Consider the following 13,613-nt stretch of genomic DNA (forward strand, 5'->3'; position numbering starts at 1 on the left):
AACTTGCCAGCACTGATGTAGCCATGCCAACAGAGCATGTGCTGCATCCTTTGGTGGGGGGACAGTCACAGAGGCCTCTTTGTTTCCTTACCTTAGGGCTCCATTGCGGATGGATTGGCACTGGAAGGTTGGATGGGTTTGAGGGTCTTAGACCTGGTGCTCCGCCGGTGCTAGCCCAGTACTGGCCGGTGCTGGGCTAGCATCAGTGGAGCACAAGAGCTCTGCAGCTTGATGGTCATGAGGACTGAGTGGAGAGGTAGGTGGGGTGTGGGGGGAGGCAGGGAGGTGGCATTCTGGGGTGGGGAGAAGGCAGGAGAGGGAGGGGAGGAGGTGTGCTGGGGGAGGGAGCAGCAGGGAGGTGGAACTTTACCTGCTTTGCTCCACCAGGTCCAGAGCCTCCGTGCTGGGCTGGCCACTCGACACGGAGGCTCTTGATTCTACGAGTAGCCCCATTGCAGGGCTACTCAGTTTGCCTTGGGGAAGGGGACGAAAGCCCCCTTCTCCCGAGGAGGAGGCAGCAGCTGCCTGGAGTATATAGGATGCGGTGGCAGCCATTTTCGGTGCCACTGCAGCCCTGTGCACTGGGCAGCTCAGGATTGGGCAACCCATCCCTCCACATTGGCCTTAGCCACCTCATTTCCAAAGGTGATGGAATCATTTCACCTCATTTCAAAGTCTCCTCAGAGGCAAATGCGAGGAAGTTGGTCATTATGCACAGAAACAACATTGCTTACTTACATTGCCACTTCATCAATGTGTTCCATAGAAGTTGGGAGCGGTAGGTATGTTAGTTTTGCTACACGTCCTTGTAGAACATACATTGTACTTTTCAGCATCTCAACATGCTTTTTTGCATCTTGTAGTATGACTTTGGGCCAGTCACTGTAGTAGTTTGGGTTGGAAAGAATAACCAACAGAACCTGCCAGCCAGATGAATACATGTTTACGATTTGGTAAAGAATTAAAATCTGGAGGAGAGGGGGAAAGAGGACTATTCTTAGTAGCACTAGATCCTACAAAATAGTAATGAAACATAATAGGAAGATAGCTGCAAAATGTTTTCCCCTTTATCTAGTTTTTTTTTTTTTTTTTTTGTGCACACAAGCACTAAATTTGCTGAGCCACTTAAACAAACTTCATTTTAACTATTCAGCAAAATATTTGCTGGCTGATGGCATATATTTGCGCATATAGCTAATTTTGGTAAGGTAGCTGAAAAGATGAGATGGCCCTCTCAGCATCCTTTGTAATGAGCTCTTTTTATTTCACCAAAGACACCTCAAAGGAATTTAAGGAGCATCAAGTAGACAATATAAATTGCAAGGGCCCAGTTGCCCCCCCTTGTCCAGTACCTTGCCTCCAACCCTGTTAGATACAAATCTGTACACAGAATACAAGTGGAATGAAATCATGCAGAAAATGTGAAAGAAAATAAGTGACATGTAGTTACAGATTTGACATTACCTGGCTGATGAGAATGGGAACTTGCTCAAGAAGCCTGTATGAGACCTCTCCTAATTCCATCTCTTGCTTGTAGGCAGACTGGGATACTTTTGTCACTGTCATTTTCCGTAAAACATACAAAAGCTTTGTTTTCCATGAAATAGATGCCTGAGTGACATACAATATTTGCTTGTACCACCAGCACCAAAAGCCATCCAAGAGCTTTTATAACATTTAAGACGCTGCATTTACATTGTTGAGACCGCAGTTGTAGTTCTGGTCAGGAGATTCATTATACCCAAGGTGCAACAACTGCCCCCATTTCAGTTTTTGCAAAGGTACTTGGAAAAGAATGTGGGTGACAATAAACTACGAAATTGCATAAGATAGCCCCCCTCCAAAGCAGAGAAAAAAAACAACAGTATCTTTTTCAATCATAATCCCTTTTTCTACATGTAATGTAATTTCTATTACATGAGAAATCATGTAATATATTTGCTTTAAGTATAAAAGAGTGGCATAGGAAACCAAAAATGACCGTTTTTCTCATTTTGGTGGATTTGGCTGGTGGACTGATACATAAGTTTATAAAACATACATCTTAAGCTCTCTCTGTCTCTTTATGTATGTATATGCAGTATGTGTGTACATGCACGCATGGCACGCACACACACACACACACACACACACACACACGTACATTTGTGTTACAGTTAGAACACCAGAACAATAAACTATGGAAATGAATATTTATTTAGCCACTCTCCCACACACTTGCCAACTCAAACATTCAAAGAGCTCACCTTCCTCTTGAGAACAATTGACTCAGAACATCCAATGTCCATAAGACTAGCTGATTGAACAAGCCCTCCCCTAGTTATGCACACCAAGAGACGACTGCCTTTTATAGATGATCCTATAGTATACTGGGTGATTCAAAAGTCACTAGGAATTAAGTGTTATTCGAGGTTCTTATAATTTTGAATATATACTATCTGTATTTTCTCTCTTACCTGCCCATCACCTGAACACAAGTTGCCACCAGGACCAGTGAAAAGGACCAGTCGCTGTTGTTGGCCTTCATCCAAGAAATCCAATAAAAGCCTTTGGTTCCCCTCTGTTGAGATGAAGCAATTCCATTTCTCAGCCTTCAGTTTAAAAGACTTGAAGGCTAGCTCTTTGATGTGATCTATGCGTTCATCCTTGGCCAAGGTAAAATTCAGGTTGCTAGCTGTATTCTGGACAAGTGTTAGGAAGGAATCTGAGCTGCTATGCCTTCCAGATTCCAACAGGGTAGACTGTTCCAGTTGACAGCTGTGGCTAAGGGGAGAAGAAAACATTTCTCCAATGAAAGTGCTGCAAAGAATCTCTCTCTCTCTCACACACACACAGGACCAATTCATGAAACAAGCACATTAACAGCTCCCGTGAAACACTCTGAGATTGAGGTGCATCACACCATGCTGTTCTCAGAGGGCTGTCAAATAGCAAAGCACACTAACAAGAGATAACGCTTTAAGCATTCCTCAAACAGGGACAATGATCCTCCCTTGCCCATTTATTTAATATCACCCTCTCTAAGGCAGGCTCTGGGTAAATGGATCTTCCTTGTGATTGAAACAGTGACAGCTGAGCAGTACAAGACCTTTCAGTCACTGCAACTTGAGCAAAACAGTTGCCTAAGGTTGCACCATCTCTTTTATAAGTAAACAATGAAACAATTGTTTATAAACACAATGGCAAGACCTTCTGAATGCCAGTAATTGTCGTAAGAGCTCGGGCAAATACAAGCCAGTGCCAGAGAGTTTATAGTTCAAACTCATCGCTTAGTAAGCGCAAGAAAAACGTGAAAAACCTTCCTATGATCAGGGAAGTGTCAGGCTGGAGGGTAGAAAGAGGGGTTTGGGAGCACATAAGGCATTGTTTTTCCAGGCAGAATTCGAGCTCTAAACCTTGGAGATGAAGCTATCAGGTGAGAACTGCTGAGAACCATCAGAAGGGGTGGGGGAGAAATCCTAGCACACATTTCAAAAGTCATGCAGCTCAAATTCTTGTTAGCAATAATGCTAATGGTTTTCCATGGATCTCACACACCCAAAACTAAACAACAAAAACCCTAATCTAATGTGTGTGTGTGTGTGTGTGTGTGTGTGTGTGTGTGTATAAATGATTTGTTTGAAGTTAAGTGGTAGTTTTCAGAACTAAGTGACAGCCCAATCCTAGCCACACTTTCCTGGGAGTAAGCCCCATTGACTCTAATGGGACTTACTTCTTTGTAGACATGCATAGAATTGGGCTGTGAGTCTCCTATGTAACATCCTAGACCAGGTATCATTGATTCCACCCCATCTCCAATTACTGTTTAAGCACATGCAGCCAGAACTTTTCCTCTCCTGCAGTGTCACATGGACAGCATTCCAGGTACCTGAAGCAGATTTACAGCAAGTACCTCCCCTTGATGCTGCAACAATAGCATGTACAGACAGTATGCATGATTGTGGTACTCAGATTTTAGCACTGGGACCCACTTATTTAGAATAAGAATCTATCAGGACCCACTGGAAGTGATCTCATGAGCAGAAGTGACATTATCGAGCAGGAAAAGTTTTAGCAATCCTAGGCTGCAATCCTACCCACAGTTACCCAGGAGTAAGTCCCATTTACTGTCATTGTTAAAAGCATATACATAGTAGCCTGTTAAAAGTACAGAGCTGTAACCTTTCCCCAAATGCAGTCACATACCATGGGAGCATCAAGTCTAATATATTAAAAATAAAATATTGAAATGAATGAGGACCTACCTGAAATTGGCTTACAACCCACCTAGTGGGTCCCAACCCACAGTTTGAGAAACACTGTAACTTTGACCATTCCAAAGAGACAGAACCTAGAGACTGTGAGTATATGGAGAAATCTGTTTCTCAGTATAAACAGTTAAAAGTAGAACATCATCAAGTTGGATGCTTGGATGCCTCCTCTGATCATTCCTACATAAGGATGTAGGCAGACACTGTTGCCAGAGTGGCTAGTATTGCATCACTCTGTACCACCAACCTCCTGTTCCCAACTAGTGGGTCCCAACCCACAGTTTGAGAAACACTGATTCATAGGATAGAGCTATAGCCTGCCCAGAACCTTTTCTTTCCTTCACAGCTTCCACTTCCAGTCAGGTTCTTATAATGCAGTTCTTTTCATTGAGTTTTTCTGTTTCAGATCAGCATTATAAGAACCTGACTGGAAGTGGAAGCTGCGAAGGAAAGAAAAGTTTCTGGGCAGGCTATAGCTCTATCCTATGAATCAGTGTCCGAGCAGCTGAATCTGCAGCTATGAATCTGCAGCTGGTGCTCAATTAGTTACATGTAATTCTTGAGTTTTTGAGGAATTTGGGGTTGTAAAAGGAGAACTAGTGTAGCCAATATCCCTCATTTAGGGGCCTACCTGCATCTCTGAGCAGCAGCTTTGCAAAGCTGTCTGAATGGGTGTTATATAATATGGAAAATGCTGTGACCAGGGATCTGTCGCCTTTTTCAAGGCTTTCTCATTTGCCACTGCATTTTTATCTCACTAACTGGATCTATATGAACCTGTTCACTGATTAAGATCAGCCAGAGACGGCCTTCCGCACACCTTTCCCACCACGTTCACAGACGTTTGGTTGGTGGCAATGTGTGAGAAGGATCTTCCCTGTGGTAGCCCCCCAAAATGTCAAATTACCTGATCCAGGATATCCAGTTGGCTCCCTATCCCCCAACCATCTAATTAATAAGCTGCTGCATAATCATCTGTTAAAAACTTCATTATTTTCACAGGCTTTGAATTAATTGACTCTATTTGCTGTCTTTTAGTTTTTTTTCTTTTTTTCTTTTTTCTTTTTTGCTTTTAATTTCTGTTTTTGATGAGACTTTATTTTATTTGATTCAATTTAGGTTTTTATATTTTATTTAAGCCACCTTACACTTTCATCACATAGAATGGTGGGATAGAAATAGCCTAAATAACTCTGGAAGATATTATTAGATTTACAAGGACAGCAGATTCCATTTAAAGAAACAAACAAATGATGGTCAGACTTTTGCTTCTTCAGTCTGGTCTCAATTCTGCATTCCAAAAAGCATTTTTTTTTCAACTTTGCAGTTCCCAAGTGACCATAAGAAGTAATAATTTTAAACAGGTACCTATGGAGTAGACCAGAGTTTCTCAAACTATGGCTTGTGGCCTAATGGGTCCCACAGAGCCTCTAATGAAAACACATTGATGTTTTCATTAAAAGGTGATGGAAAGATCAGATAACTAATTACCTAAACCCCTGAGGCTATTCAAAAATCAGATAGCTGCTAACTGCACTGCAAAGAGCTGAGCTCCTGCAGTTTACAAGCTTGTGTAAATATACAGAAATAAATGTTTGGGTATCTTTTTTTCTGGTATTTTTTCCCAAGTATGTCAATGACAGGTAGCGAGGACAGGTGAAGGCTGGGTCACATAACTAAAGGCACAATCCCGACCTGCAGATGGGCCAGTGCAAGTCCCTTGCACTGGCCCAGAGGTGTGCTTTTGCGCCACCATGCTAGGCTGGTGCACTGACATGTGCCAACCTCCAGAGGCTGAAGAGAGACCCGGTCAGCTGGTGGAAGAGTAAGCCACACCACATTGAGGCAGGCAGACGCAGGGGCTTGGGGAGGGCAGGAAGGAAGCATTCTAGGACGGGAACAGGGCAGGCGATGGTTGGGCCTGTGGGTGGGTCATGGTTGGTGGGGATAGGATCTGGCTCTTATGTGACCTGAGCAGCCCCAAGCGACCTGGAACAGCCACAAGCTGCTCGGATCTGCACCACCTCTTTAGGTAGCACATATCCAAGTAGCCCCATTGGGGCTGCACAGAGTTACCTGGGGTAAGCCCCTTGCCTTGGGCTGAGCCGCATGCAGCCCCAACCCTGCGTTGGATATGGGGCAGGCCAGTCAGCCTTCCTGTTCCAGTGCAAGTTAGGATTAGGCTGCCTGCCCCTCAGGCCTTGAGGTTATTCATTAGGGCTGCCTCATTATGAGAAATGGATTGAGTTTTTTTTACAAATAAATAAAATATTTATAAATAAATATAAATAAATAAGAATTCTTATAATAAATAATAAATTCTTATAAATAAATAAGAATATCATTTCTTTCTAGACCATCTTTCTTTTAAGTCTTACAAAGCTAGGTGGGTCTGGATGGAGTGTCATTTTAAAAAGTGGGTCCCGGTGCTAAAACCACTGGAGCAGACATTTGGGAACCACTGGTGCAGACATCCACCAGTCATTACATTATAAATGGTGTCACAAATGTAATACACTGATGTGCAGATGTTTTGATGTTTGCAAGTACCCATCATCACTTACTGTGCCAATTTGGAAAATGAATTCTGAGTAATTAAAATGATTCAGATAGCTAATGCTTAAATTTATGAAGCAGCCCCTGGCCACAGTCAAAACACAATGGTGGAAGCTGAGAGACTTGTTGATGTTATGTGTGCTCTGCTGAACCTTCTAATCTTGACCCAAAACTGACCCCTTTCAAGGCTTATATTAACTTGCAGAGGAGTTTGTGAAAGACAATCTGACACGGGAGCCTAGCTCTTCATAAACTTTAGCACAATTATCCATAACTATTATTTCCAGAAACTTACTGAAAGAATTACCAAAGTGTTTTAGATCAAACTAACCTACATAAAAGCAAACGGAAGTAATTAACTTATGAGACCCATACAGGAAATGAACCTTAAGATTGGAAGAGGTGATCGGAGCACAAGTATAAAGATGTCTCTATTATTGTGTTTACCTTTTCTTCCATTTCTCCTCCTGCCTTATACCATGGCAGGCCATTGGTCCACCTAGATCAGTATTATCTGCCCTGATTGGCAGCAGATTTTCAGAGGGGTTTTCCCCAGCTCCAACTAGAAAGGCCTGAGGTTGAACCTGAAATCTTCTGCCTGAAAAGCATGAGCAACACTGGTGATCCTGATCCCTGTGCTGCTGGAGCCAGGACTGCAGAATGCTGCCCCTTCCCACTACAGGGGCCTTCTGAGGGTAAGGAAGGTGACAGTGCCCCCACATGTATGGCATGCTGGGGCATTTGCCCCCTCTTGACACCTCCAGGGTACGCCAGTGATGAGCCATGTCAGTGATCTACAGCCCCATCATTTAAAAGTAATGCTGTCTGCCACAAATAGCTCTAGCTGCCACGTTAGGGATGCCAACCAGGGTGAAAATGTAGGCAACAGTGTTGGCCCCTAAGGAATATTCTAGAAAAAATACTTTTATTCAGATCAACCAAAATTATACAAAAGCTTGACCAGTAAGGTTTCAAGTTCATGAGAAAGTTTTATTAGGCTGGATGGTAAGAAAAGAAAAAGGAGGAGCGGCAGAAGCTGAACCTGATCAACTAGGACCCAAAAGTCCACATTTATAAGTCTCAAGGTGGAGGTTGTTTTAGAGCCCAATCCTATCATTTCCCCACTGATGCAGCTGTCCCAAAAACGAGCGCGTTGTTTCTAGTGGGGCATGTGTGTGTGAATTGGGAAACTTGGTAGGCAAAGGGGATTTATTTTCCCTTACTGTTCAGTAAGCCTCCAGCTCCACAATGAGTCTCCCTGCACCCATTGCTGGAACACGTCCGAAGGAAGGAGTGGGAAGGCTGCTAAGAGGAAATAGAATCTAGCAGGTGCCAATGTCACTGGATCCATCCCCTCCTGCAGCCACCCCATCCTGTTCCTTCCTCTCCCTGTTCACCCCTGCATCTCTCCCTGTTCACCCCTGCCTTACCTTCTCTAGCAGGCATGGTGGGAACTGATGATGACAACGGAGCTCTGCCACCTGTTGCAGCAGCACGCCCAAAATGGTCATCAATGGAACACTCTGCACACTGTGGGCGGCCATTTGCGATAGTGAAGGTTCTTCTACTCCAGCAAGCAGGCTGGCCAGGGGCCCAACTCCTGGAGAAGAATCTTAATAAAGCTTTACTGGAATGTGGCTTTCAAACAGGAAGGCCTATTCTGACCCATAGACCTATTTCTGAAATAGCAAATGAATGGCCTTATATGGAATCAAACCAATTGTGAATCTAACCCAAAATATGCTCTGACTGACAGTCTTAGGCAAAGGTCTTTCCAAGACAATATCAGAGAACTTAATTGGAGATACCAGGAAGTGAAGCTGCATAGAATGGCTGTACACTGAGCTACATACAGCCCCTGTTCTATAGAGTTACTCTCAAATATAAATTGTTAAATGTCAGCTAAAGCCCTGGGGTTGTTCAGCATGTTCGCCGAGAGCGAGCACTTTCAGGTGGCACGTAAGTAACATTTCCAGCATGTAACCCATTAGGCTGTGTTTGAATCCCATTTTGTATGGCTAAGAGTTCTTACTTCCCCATTTGTACATGTGCCTCTGTGCAAATTTTAATATAAAATAAAAAACAGAAAGTCAGCTCCTCTAGAGCAGGTTATTTATTGAATGCTTTGGTCTGTTAACTCTTTTTTTAAAAAACCTATATAATATGGTAATGTACTCAATCTGAGTAAGTACATAATAATATGGCTAATTAAAAAATTATAATTAATTAACCTTTTCAAAAAGGGCCCCTTTTAGTACCCCAGGTAAATATTCAACTAATTAAAGGGGGAAACATTACAGGAAGAAATAGCTATTCTTTGCAAATCTATATTTGGGCAATGGCAGCTCCTTTGGTGCAATTCCAAGCTGTTAAATAATTATATATTTAGGACACATTTCCTACATAAAAATTGGTATGAAAACATATGGAAATTTTTACAATGCACCACAGCGTGGTTAATGATTAATCACAGCACCTCAGCAATTTCACTCCTTTAAAAAAAAAAATTAAAAATTGTGTTACAGACTAATCATCTGCCCTATTCTTTCTTGATGCAGAAATGAGGATCATATTAATACATTTTAAAATGGTTAGCACCATTCAACTGAGCACATTCTACAGCCCCCTGGGGCTGTCATACAAGCTTCCCATTCCTTTCCCCCACCCTACTCTAGATCTCTGATCACAAGTTTGTGATCAGAATCTAGGTGTTATGGAATATGAATAAATTACCTTCATGACAAGTGGGGCAAAGTTGAGAGAGACTCTGTATGCCACACACTGCGACAAATTTTCCTGGGCATGTGCACATGCACACACAGAGAAAATATCTTGCAGTGATTGGCACCAATCACAATATCCCCATGTACAGTACTCTACTTTCTCCATAGGAACAAACAGTAATTATTCATTTATAAAAGGGGACACTGTTGGGATGAAGACTGGGAATTTGTGGTCATCCAATTAGTGGATGTGAAGATGCCTTTTCGCACTTTACTAACTACGGCCAATTTACTTTATCCCACAAAACTTAATAGGAGCTATAGACAATTGAGTCTGCTCCAACTTGCACAGCTCCATGCTGGATTTGGTTTCTTAATCAAATCAGTGCACTTTACAGGACAATAATGCATAATGCCAGAGAATACAGAACAGGGGTGTCAAATATAAGGCCCGCCGGCCAGATGCATCCCCCAGAAGCTTTTTATCTGGCCCTCAGGCTCTCAGCTGCTGGTGTTACAGCTGAAATGGCAGCCCACATGAAAATTGGGCTTTCCCAAATCTTGAAATATGATCAAAATTTGCATACTTTCTCTTTTGTCATTTGCAGTTAATGGGTTTCTATATGAGAACAGGGTCTGATTTCTGGCCATTAGCAGCTTAATGATGTCACTTTCTGCTTAATGACATCACTTCCGGCCCTCAGCTGGAGCCCTGAATGCTAACTTCGGCCCTCTATGAAACGAGTGACACCCCTGATATAGAACATAAAGAACTCAGCAACTGATAGACTTAGGGCTCAAATCAGGAATGGACTTAGGCTGACGCAAGTCCCTTGCCATAAAGCACTTTTGCGCCACCATCTGAGGAGGGGGACCTGTGCCAGCCTCCAGAGTCCAGTCCAAGCCCTGTTGGGCCGGTGGAAAGGCAAGCCCATGCCAGCCAAATCAGGTTGGTGTTGGGGTCTGGGAGGGCAGCAAGGAGGCATTTCGGGGTGGGGGGGCAGTTTCATGAGTGGGCCACGAGTGAGCAGGGAAGTGTGAGGCCAGGATCCAGCACTTGTATCGGATCCTAATTCCACTCCCAGGCAGCCCAGAGCAGTTAGGATCTGTGCCGCCTCTTTAGGTGGCACAGATCCAGTTAGCCCCATGGAGAATTCCCCTTGCCTCGGGCTGAGCCACATTCGGCCCCAACCCCACATTGGATACGGGACGGGCCAGTTGGCCTTTCTGTTCCCGTGTGGGATAGGATTGGGCTGCCCCTAAAATATCCATCAAGCACACTTTGGCTACTGGTGGTGGCCAAGCCGTATAGTCAAAAGTAGTTGGTAGTTGTTGCCCTCAAGTGAAGCCATTTGTGTTTCCCATGGGGCAGTGTAGCTTCACCACTAGCAGAGTCTAAATATAGGTTGTAAGCATCATGGGCAGAAAGCACATTTTTGTTCATGTTTAGAAATATTTTCATGTATATTTCATGTACATTTTCATGCAAATTTCCGAAAGAACTGAAACTATCTTGAGCATTCACTGAATCACAGGCTTGGATCAGGATGCGAGCCAGAGACCCTAGGTTCATAAATGGCTTCAGTTGATGGACAGCTCAAAGTAGGAAGCAACAAGGGCTCAAGAATGAACCATGCCCAACAATTCTACATTATTTTGCAGACATAGCTAGAGGACTGACCCTCTTAGACAAAGCATCCAACTTGCAAATGTCTCTGTAGCTGACTGGTTCATTTTCTTTGGCACAGTTAGGGCTTGAGCAATGAAGGCAGAACTCTCTTAAGTACACACCATAGCAACTCTTAAAAATTAAACTGCAATATAGGTGTGAGCCACTTAGCAACCTTCTGCTTAATGACAGACCGCGTAAATGATGGTGGTCAAAGCACAACGAAGAGGCTCTTAATGAGGCAGTCAGGACTCCCATAGCCTACAGGAGAGTGTCTGTTTACACAACAAAGGCACTAGATAGGGCTGGGTGTTCGCTTAACAACCTAATCACATAACAGGGATTGGAGAACATACCCCCATCATTGTGGTGTACGCCTGTACTCAAGAAAAATATAGGTGATCCTAATATTTCCTTCACAATACAGCTATGACCTTGATAAGCTAATTACAAGATTGAGGACATTTGCACTGCAGACTATTAGATAAGAGAAGGTCTCTAGATATATCTGCTTAATGTAAATCAGATTTAATCTGCTGAGATGTTTGTTCAAATGGGTGAACAAATAAGATACCATCAAGAGAAGGTTCTATGTGATATGCACATTAGGGACATGACAGTGCAGACATTCTGTGTATAAAACTTTAAACAGTGGGATTCTAGGGATGCCAGGTTAAACTCCCAGAAGTCATGCAACAGTTATAGGAATAAGCTACCAGATTTTTTTCTAACATAGTTATCACTTTATATACTGCCATTAAGTTAAAAAACAATAAGGTAGTTTACAAAGGACAATGAACACCAAACAACGTAAATACAACCAGACAAAAATAATCAATTAAAAAAACACAAAATGGGAGTATTTAAATTATATCAGAAATTAAATGCCCTGGAAAAAAATATTTTCCTGGTACGAAAAATATCACGAACATAGGTGCAAGCAAGGTTCCCTACATATAGAGAGAATTTCAAATGCTGGGTACCAGAATCAAGGTGGTTCTCTCCCTAGTCACCAGCCACGTCTTCAGATAGTAGTGGTGTCTGGTGGACAACCTCTGAAGATGAGCTCAGTGCATGGGTAGGTTGATGTGAAGGTGGACATACCTCTAGGTACCCAGGTTCCAGAGCATATAGGGCTTATGACAGGCACTGGTAAGGTCAACATCTGGTTCCAGTTAGCTGAGGTATTCCAGGCCAGCTGCAGTTTCCAAGCAATCTGCAAAAGGCAACCCTATGTAAAATACACTGCAGTAGTCCAACCAGGAGATTACTAGAGTATGGATAACAGTGGCCAGGGTCTCTATTAATGAGGAACTAAAAACATTGTTCAAACAAGGTCTTTTGTGACCTATTTATCTGCCCTACATAGTCTATACTTTTCACATAAGAGTTAATGAAACTTGGATCAAATTAGTCCACATAAGAGCTCTTTGTTTTGCCACAGAAACAAATATTGTCATCCTTCATTTCCCTGCATGGCTGTCATAGCAGGGAACAAAGCTTCATTTTTGGTATAATATATCTAAGTATTAAAAGTTGTGTATTGAAATAGCACAATTTTGAACCAGTAAAGATGCTCACTAGTTCCCACGGGTTTGCCTGCAGGATTGCGTGGGTCCACGAGTAGACTCGTGACATGTAAGTAATTGCAATGAGGTACCAGTTGTATGAATTGTCTCCTCCAGTTACCCACATGTAGATAGTAGCTCTGTCCACTGTTGCAGTTGAGTCCATGGGAATCACAAACTTTCTACAAGAGAAAACTCATTTTCCAGTACAAGCAATGAAGTTTCTCTTCTGTTTCACCAGCAGACTTGTACTTAATTCATAGCCCAATCCTCTGCCTCCCAGCACCCACTGGAGCAGTGGCTGCCACTGTATCCAGTGGGAGCCAGGAAGCCGCCAGGAGTCTCTTGGGGGGAAGCCCCCCTCAATGGAACTTTTCAAGTCTGCGCTGGCTATTTTGCCAGTGCAGACTTGAGACTCCATGTTGGGCTCTTCAACTTTACGTTCAGGATACAGAGGAGCAGAGCTCCACCTATCCCACCCGCCCTGCCCTGGTTCCTCCCACCACCCTGCTCTTGTTCCACCCTCCCCCTGGAAACCACACCGCTGCCTAGCAGTTTCACTAACCCCTGGTGCTGTGGGTCCTCCTCTTCCGGTGCTGGGCCCGGCCCAATTAGCACCAGTGCTCTCTACTCTTCTGGTGCTGTAAATGTGCTTTGTGGCACACTTATGGCACACAGCACCCGTGTTAGGGCTCAGTACCTTCGTTGCGAGGGTTCAGGACTGGGTGGTCATTCAGATAAATAAATGATATAGATCACCTGTTACCAAACTGCAACTAGCACAGAAAAAACTTGTCACGCTTAACATAAAAGAACATTAAAAAAAACAAAAACTAGCAACTCCAAG

Source organism: Tiliqua scincoides, chromosome 1 (genome assembly GCF_035046505.1).
Source record: "Tiliqua scincoides isolate rTilSci1 chromosome 1, rTilSci1.hap2, whole genome shotgun sequence".
NCBI lineage: Eukaryota > Metazoa > Chordata > Lepidosauria > Squamata > Scincidae > Tiliqua > Tiliqua scincoides.